The 8,546-nt window shown below is 36.2% G+C and overlaps 1 pseudogene; it reads right to left on the minus strand.

Annotated features, from left to right (window-relative positions):
• Nucleotides 1–4,342: 4,342 nt before the first annotated feature.
• LOC142637480 (receptor-like protein kinase FERONIA) lies at nt 4,343–5,441 on the minus strand (annotated as a pseudogene).
• Nucleotides 5,442–8,546: the final 3,105 nt, after the last annotated feature.

The raw sequence follows: 8,546 nt of genomic DNA on the forward strand, positions 1-8,546 counted from the left end.
TTGGAATTTTAAAATGAGTTGCCTCGATTCCCATTACGAATTCTTTTGGATTACTTAATAAATAATACATGGTTTTGGCCTCCTGGTAGGTGGGGTTATATATTCTGTGGTTCAATCCAAGGGGTGGTTCAAGGGACCCCTCCTAGGGGATATTTTGAGACTAGCACAGTGAGGGGATAAAATATAGCAAGTTAACATGGGTATGAAAGGTATTTGCAAACTAGCATCTCAAGTTCCATATAAAACTCGAGTTTTAAAAACTCGCTTCCCACTTGTTGAGTTGGACACGTTTATGCCAATTAGATCTTGAGTCCTTTACACTCGATTTCAAAATACACAGAAGCAAGAACTACAAACCCAAAAAAAGAAGAAAACCAAGATTATAGAAAGAAGAAAGAAGGAAACCTAGTAGAAAGAAAGAAAGAAGAAAAAGATCCACAGCAAAGAAGAAGACCCACGACACACACAAACCCAGTCTCCATCAAGCACATCCCGATCGTCGATCTACGGTACAGTTCACGATCTCCATCACTAAGCAAACGATTTGAACAAATTACACACAACTTATAAAGATGTGAATGATTTGAAAGAAAAAGCTATGGAAGAGAGATAAAATTGAATGAAATTTGAGAGGTTACAGATAGTTTTTTTTAGGTCTTCTTCCTCTCTTTTTTTTTTTCTTCTTCTCCGTTTTCTTCTTTTTTGTTTTCTTCTTCTTTGTGGATCACTTCCTCTCCTTGCACGGTCAGTACGCACTGGAACTCGAGTCTCTAAGACTCGAGTTCCACGTGGAATTTTTATCCACGTCACTGAATCAAAAGTCAGGAACTCGAGTTTTTAAAACTCGATTTGCTATCGAACTTGAGTTTTAAAAACTAGAGATGCTAGTTTTCCACTTTCTTTCCCAGCTTGTCAACTAACAAAATTCTTCTAATAATAAAGTTAAATGGAAAAAAAATTCACCCCTCCTACCTTGTTAAGGTTCTAGGTCACAAAATGTTTATTTATTTATTTATATTTCCCTTTTCTGTTCATCTATTTCTTTTTTCTCCCTTACCTTTTGTGAACTGATTTTCTCTGCTCTTCCCTTTCCATTCACATCCAGTCACCAGAGATCACCGTCCCATTGCATCTCCATCAATATCTATCATCCCATTTTAGATCTTTGCAATCTTTGCCGATCTTGGTTTTCTTGACCTCTTTGGTTGCTCTGAAATTCACAAATTGATGCACTGCACCAATGGAACTTGAGCTTGGTACAGCTTGGTCATAAATAAGACTGACCAAACACAAAAAAATTGTTGACAACGTAGGAAAACAGATGTGTGACACCTTTACCTTGCCTTTTACAGAGATTATTGCCAAAGTTAATTCAAGCCAATGCAAGGGATGCACATAATCTAGAAAATGATATTTATTGTGTTCAAAACTACAAACAAGACAGGGCTTATTATTATATAAAATTCAATATTATTACTTCAAAATGATCAAGACGCAAAGCACATTATGTCAGTCCACCAATAAAATTTTCTCTAGAATTTTGTTTAGAAAAATCCAATGGAAGATATGAAAGAAAACAAACAAAAACAAAGAGATAGATTTGATAGGGGGTGGAAGAAACAGAGAGATATATACCTCAATGACAAATATAATCACAATTTTATCTTCACTTCTATCAGGTGAGGTAACAATAACCAAAACAAAATAAGTAAAGATGTCAAAGTCAAATTATAACAGCAACCACAAATTGGACTGAATTTATTTTTATGAGTAACTGTAATTGTAACAACAACCATAGATTCAAATTCATTGAAGAAGAAATTTCATCAACAGAATGCGTTAAGTAGACCAGTTTCGCAATCTCAACAATGGAACTAACATGGTCAATTTATCTAGAGAAACCTCATCAACCAATTCATCTAAAGAAACCTCAGTTCATGGTTTCATATACATTACAGATTTACATCTTATCAAAGGAAAGAAAAATTACATCTCGAAAAACTATGGGACACCCTAAACAGACTGAATTTCAAAAAATAAGGATTGTCTTGCAGAAATTAAATATTACAGAATGTAGCCAGTGATTATAACTCCACAACAAGTCAATCACAAAAAAATAATAAAAAAAAAAACCAAAAAAGTCTAATACCACTAAAATAGAAACTTAATTTGCAAAATTCATCATCCAGCCTCAAAAACAAAAACAAGAAGAACACATTAATTATAAGAATTAACTTCTTCACTTCAAGAAATATGATAACATCACTAATAAACCTCCAAAAATTAACCTACCTGAATCTAACTAAAAAATATTAATTCAACACCAAAAAATTATTAAAAAGAGAGATAGAGAAGGGACAGACCTGAGACAGAGTGCAATGCTTGATCACTCTAGAATAAAAAGAAAACCTAACAAAATGAAACAATAATTTCGCACTTGAATCAACAAGAAAATGAAGGAATTTCTTGGTAATCATTTCCAAACAATAATTTTGCATTAATTGAATATAGAATTGCAAAAAGAGTTAGATCATTTTATGTAGTCCTTAACTTTTACCAACATTACTCCATCTATAGCTTGTTAAGCTGTTAAATTATAAAAATTCAGCTACAGAGTGAAGTTTATAAATCAAACACCAAAGCCTATATCACCAAAATTGAACCCTAAATCACACACCAAAACCAAACCCTTATTGCCACATTCAATCAATAAAAACAAAGACAGCAACAAAAGCAATGCATAATATTCAATCAATACTATTGTGTTGCGTAAATCATGATACGAATTTAACGAATAATGAGTAATTTTTTTAAAAAAAATACCATCAGAAGATTTGTTGGAGGTAGTGATAGAAAGTACTACAGTCAGTGCCGCTGACCTCGCCAGAATATTCCTTCCTCTGATCAAAGATTCCCGCACACTTTGATTCATCTTAGCACACCAAAATTTTTGTAGAGAAAATGCTAGAGAGAGCGATTGCTAGAGAGAGAGAGCAATCACTAGAGAGAGAGAGAGAGAGAGAGAGAGAGAGAGAGCAATCGAATGAAAAAGAAATCAAAGAGAATATATAAGAGAGGAAGAGCCTAAATACTTTGATATCTTAGAAGTTTGAACGGGTTTTTGTTTTCCAATCTTGTTTCAAGGGATTATTTGTAAAACCTTTAAAAATTTTAAGAGCTAAAACTTGCAGGTGTTCCCGACCTATTTTCCAATACTTATTTCAATGGTGAGAAACTTATTTCAAGAGTTGCGTTAACTTATTTTAAAGCTCCTCAATAAGTCTAGTAGTGGTCAGCCAAGTATGCCACATTAGTGTTTGTTTGGACAAGCTTTAGGGAACCTTCGAAAAAAAAGGGTAAAAACAGGTTAAGTTTCTTGTAGTGCAAAGGCCACTTTACCTATCTTGCAACATAAATGTGGAATTGATCTAAGTATCTGTTTGGATTGGCGTCCACATCTATGCGTTTGTATTTTCAGCTTTTTTTTAGCCATAAAATTTGACTCTCTTCTCTTGCATTATTCATGTTTCAAATTTTACCGACAGTGTGTACTGTTCAGCACTGTTTATGCACTGTTCATGGGACCCACATGTACTTTATTCAAAACAAATATTAAAAATAGGTTCCATGATACTATTCATACCTTTAAAAATTATTTTGCTACAATATTTTTAATTTTTAATTTTCAATAATAAATTCTATCCAAACGGACTCTAAATGAAACTTGTGACAAATTCAAGGCTCAACTTTTCCATGAAATAACAGAGAAATGAGAATACGTTATCTTTGAAACAAGATTTTCAGAAAAAGCAACCGTTGAAAAGTAAGTGAATAAGACTTTAAGAGGCCTTTTCCAAGTCATATAGTTATACAACAAACAGTCAACAACGTTATGATTATTGTGGTAGTTAATTCAAGCTTACAAAATACAAAGAAAGTCAGCTACAATATCAATCTATGAATATTGTGTAGCATCCATCACCGTGAAAACTTGATCTAAGTATGTAACTACAATAGAACATATCTAACAAAACTAAATTCAGACCCATTTCCAAACTCAAAGAAAAAATCACTCCAAAAGAAGACCTCCATACCGTGGCAGTAATATCACTGACAAACATCCCATTCTCAGTCACTGTGCACTTCTTTTGGTTACTCCTAAAATTGAAATGGATTTTGAATCAACCCTGAATAGAAGCACTACAAGTATATTTACAATGGGATAGGTAAATTATATTGAATCATCCTTACTCATAGCAGAATCTGCACACTCTTGCAGCTCCAGCGTGTGTTCAAGGCCTACCTCCACTTCACCAATCGTGGGACGTTCCATATTGTCTTCTTAGACGCAAGAAGTTGCAATGTTCACGTATATCTTGAAACACACTAGAGCTATCTTGCCTATCAGATACGGATCAATCATCTGATTAATGGTTCCATCTTCTACACATTTTGGAGCCCAGACGGCCAGACTCTGCTGTTCGCTCTCGAATTTCATGTTCACTGTTATTTTCGTACAGAGTACTTCAAACAGTACCACACCCAAACCGTAGACGTCAGATTTATCGGTCAGCTGACCCGTTCGTAAATAAGCAGGATCTACGTATCCAAAAGTGCCCTTCACTTCAGAATCAACCCTGATTAAAGCCTTTGACAAGCTTGGAGGACACATCTTGCACAAGCCGAAATCTGTCAACTTGGCCTCCTAGTTCTTGTCCAACAAAATGTTGCTTGACTTCACATTACGGTGGATGGTAGTATGCTTCACCCCAGTGTGAAGGTAGTGCAGTACACGCGCCACCCCAATGCAAATCTGTAGTCTTTGTTTCCATGGGAGGGGATCATCCTGGTCCTGGTACAGGAGGTGTTTCATGAGGGATCCATTTGCTATGAACTCGTAGACTAGTATCATCTCTTGTTCTTTAATACAATATCCGATGAGATTGACGAGGTTAGGGTGGCGTAGCTGGCAAAGGAACAGTACCTCGGTCCCAAACTCTTTGAAACCTTGTCATGACATCAAACTACAACGCTTTATTGCAATGTTTACGGTACAGTCACTAATAAATCCCTTATATATTTTGCCAAAAGCTCCCTCACCAATTACTGAATCTTCATCGAAGTTATTGGTAGCTATCTTGATCTCAGAGAGTGAAAATTTCCGGCATAATCCCTCTGGAAGAAGTAAAGATTGTTTTGCCCTCTTCCTGGACATCCTGAATAACTTTGAAATATACTGTGAAATAGCTTCCATTGACGCTTCGGTTGTACACCTAGAGCTTGACGACGAGAGAATTGTCGGATTCAATGGGACTGGAAAGTGGCGGCTTTGACCCAGAGAAGAGCAGATTCAATGTAGTGATTTTATCACTTTGAAATAGAAACGGGTGACACCAAGCAAACCAAAAAAAACTCCCAAATTGAACCACTGATTTTAGCCAGTTTCCAAAGTTATGGGTCCGGATTGATGTTTATGTTTAGAAAAAGATATTTAAAAAATATGATATCGATTCAATAGTAGGTTCAAAAGTTCTAATAAACCAATTTTTCCTCCCAAGCAGTCAAACATCCTAATCTCTTGCCTTCATGCCCAACACGCATCTATCATTTCGTTTTTTCTATTCTAGTTTTCTATTCATTCTTTGTTTTTCTCTTTCCGTTTCGTTCTCTATTTTTATTTTTTTATTATTTCACCGACCAAGGTGCAGTTTACTTGTTTGAATTTTGAAATGAGTTGGTTCAATTCAATTAGAAATTCTCTAGGATTACTCAATAGTTAATACATGGTTCTGGCCTTTTGGCAGTTGAGGTCATATATCTATGGTTTAGTCCAAGAGGTGGTTCAAGGGAATCCTCTTCCTTGTTTAGGTTCGATGTCATAAAAAAAATATATATATATATATACACACACACATTTTCTTGGTCTTTTTGGTTGCTCTTGAAATTCACAAATAGATGCACTACAATAATGGTACTTGCGCTTGGTACAGCTTGGTTAGTTGACATCCAGCACTATAGTTCAGTCGGTGACTTTGGAAAATTGATGAATAATCAATTTAACTGATAAACGTAAAAGACCTTGAGCAGTTTGATGAATGATCAAGCAAGGATCCCATGGTAAAATACTGAACCAATTTATGACCATCTCAAATATTTTGCAGCATAAAGGCAATTACATAGTGTTGGTGCTATCAAAGTTGACTCTTGGGCCGAAAAAGGCACACTTGTACCATACAACTCAAAACTATCAGTCTATCACAATTGCAAAAAATGAAAGGCCCCTAATCTATCTTGAAAGGCCCCTAATCTATCTTGTAGCATAAATGTGGAAATGATCTAAAGGCAACTTGTGATAAATTGCAGAGCTTAACTTCTCCATGAAAAAATAGAGAATCTGCGGGTCTTTGGAACAAGATAAACAGTAATTTGAAAGCAAGTGAATAAGACTAACCAAACACACACACACACACACACACACACACACACACACACAAATCGCTGACAAACATCCAAGTTCTGCTCGTTAAGTAGTGCAAAAACGACTCAGCCACTATGCTCTCATTTTGGTTTCTCCTAACTTTGAAATGGAGAGCATCCCTGTCTCCGAAATGTGATTTTGACATTTTGATAATTGTTTGCGGTTAATGATTGGCCATTTGGGTTTTCCATGGTGGTGTCCAAAGACAAATTAGCTTATGTGGTGCTATCTGAATCCTGAATAGACTCCCTAGATTTAAGTGGAGAACCACTACCGATATATTCAATAATAGGATAATTATATTGATCCACATCGTTCCTCGTAACATCACCTCTCTCTTGTAGCTCCAGTGCGTGTTCAAGGATTAACTCCACTTCATTGATCGCAGGACGATACTTCCCCTTATTTCGCACTCAAGAAGTGGCAATATCAATGTATAACTTGGAACACTCTGGAGCTAGCTTCCCCCCATCAGATACGGCCATGGGGTTCGTAGAGGTGGTTGCCAAGGTTTTCATTGACAATGAATTCATAGACAAGGAACCGCATGTCTTCATCGAGGCAATATCCGATGAGAAGGGTGAGGTTAGGGTGGCGTAGCTAGCAAAGCAATGCCACCTCGTTTGTTAACTCGTCTAAACTTGTCTCGAAATGCGCATAATTTCTTGGAATGTTTATGGTATGGTCATCAATAAAACCCTTGTATACTTTGCCAATAGCTCCTTCACTAATTAGTAAATCAGGGGGCGAAAATCAACGACAGGGAAGAACTGAATAAGATTGTTTTGTTTCATTTGACCATCTCTTCCTAGACGTCTTGAATAGCTTTGAAATAGACTATGAAATACCTTTCATTGTCACTTGCTTTGTATGAACACAAAAAAAAAAAAAATGGAGAAGCATCTCCCGAAGAAGCAGTACAAGTATATTCATCAAAAAAATAGTTACAGTCACGAGCAGTAGCATCTGCCCTCTTTTGTAGCTCTAGTGCATGCTCAAGGCATACATGCACTTCACCCATGGTGGGTTGATGTTCGGGTCAATTTTGCACACAAGTGGCAATGTCAATGTTACCATAAAACACTTTGGAGCAATCTTCCCCATTTGATATGGATCAATTATCTTATTAATTGTGTTAGTACAAACACAATAATAATGAAAATAACATAAAGAAAAACTGAATAATACTTCTGAATATTATTAATTTGAAGAGAAAAATTACACAAAATTATTTGGATTGAGACGCGGCACTTGCTCTTGTGGGCGCAAGCGCCCCTCGCGGCGAGCTCTGTTTTGGGATTCCTACCATGGCAGAAGATGTAAATGGAGTTGCCACCTAGATTAGATCTAAGAACCATGAATACAACGCCCTTGTCGAAGGACTGATCTTTAACAAAGCATGTGTCTGAAATTTAGGTATGGAGATAAGAAGGTATTAGGCACCCAACCCCACCTGACTCGAGGGTCGGCCTTCACTCATTATATTCCAATCTTAATCTCATTAAATGATTTTTAAAGATGTTATTCTAACTCAAACACGAACTCTAACATGCATCTAAAGCAATCAACATGGCATCTCATCCCTCAAACCTAGCATTCATCTATCATGGCATTAAGCAAATGCATCACCAAGGGCAACAACATCATGGAGCGGGTTGAACAAGCATACCAAAGCATCCAAACATTATCAACAATCATGGTATTCAACCAAGCATATTAAACAACTCAAACACTCAAATGCATGTTCATGTGATCTATGCATGACTTATCTTACTTACCTTACTGTAACACAACACTTATGCATCAATGCATGTCCATGTTCTAATGCCGGTTCATGGTATTCAATCAATCAAAACCCTAATTTTCAATTAAATGATAAAGCAAAGCAAAACAAATCAAAGCAAAAGAACATATGCTCAAGAATATGAAAAGTAGAGCTAAATAGAGGCTAAAACATGTGAAAGAAAGCAAATAAAGCAAAGAGAAGTGAGTTAGGGTTTCTGGGCACAAGTGTGCATATGCATCCCAAATGTATGTGCACATACACACCTAGAAGCACAAACCTAGC

Source organism: Castanea sativa, chromosome 5 (assembly GCF_040712315.1).
Source record: "Castanea sativa cultivar Marrone di Chiusa Pesio chromosome 5, ASM4071231v1".
Taxonomy (NCBI): Eukaryota; Viridiplantae; Streptophyta; class Magnoliopsida; order Fagales; family Fagaceae; genus Castanea; species Castanea sativa.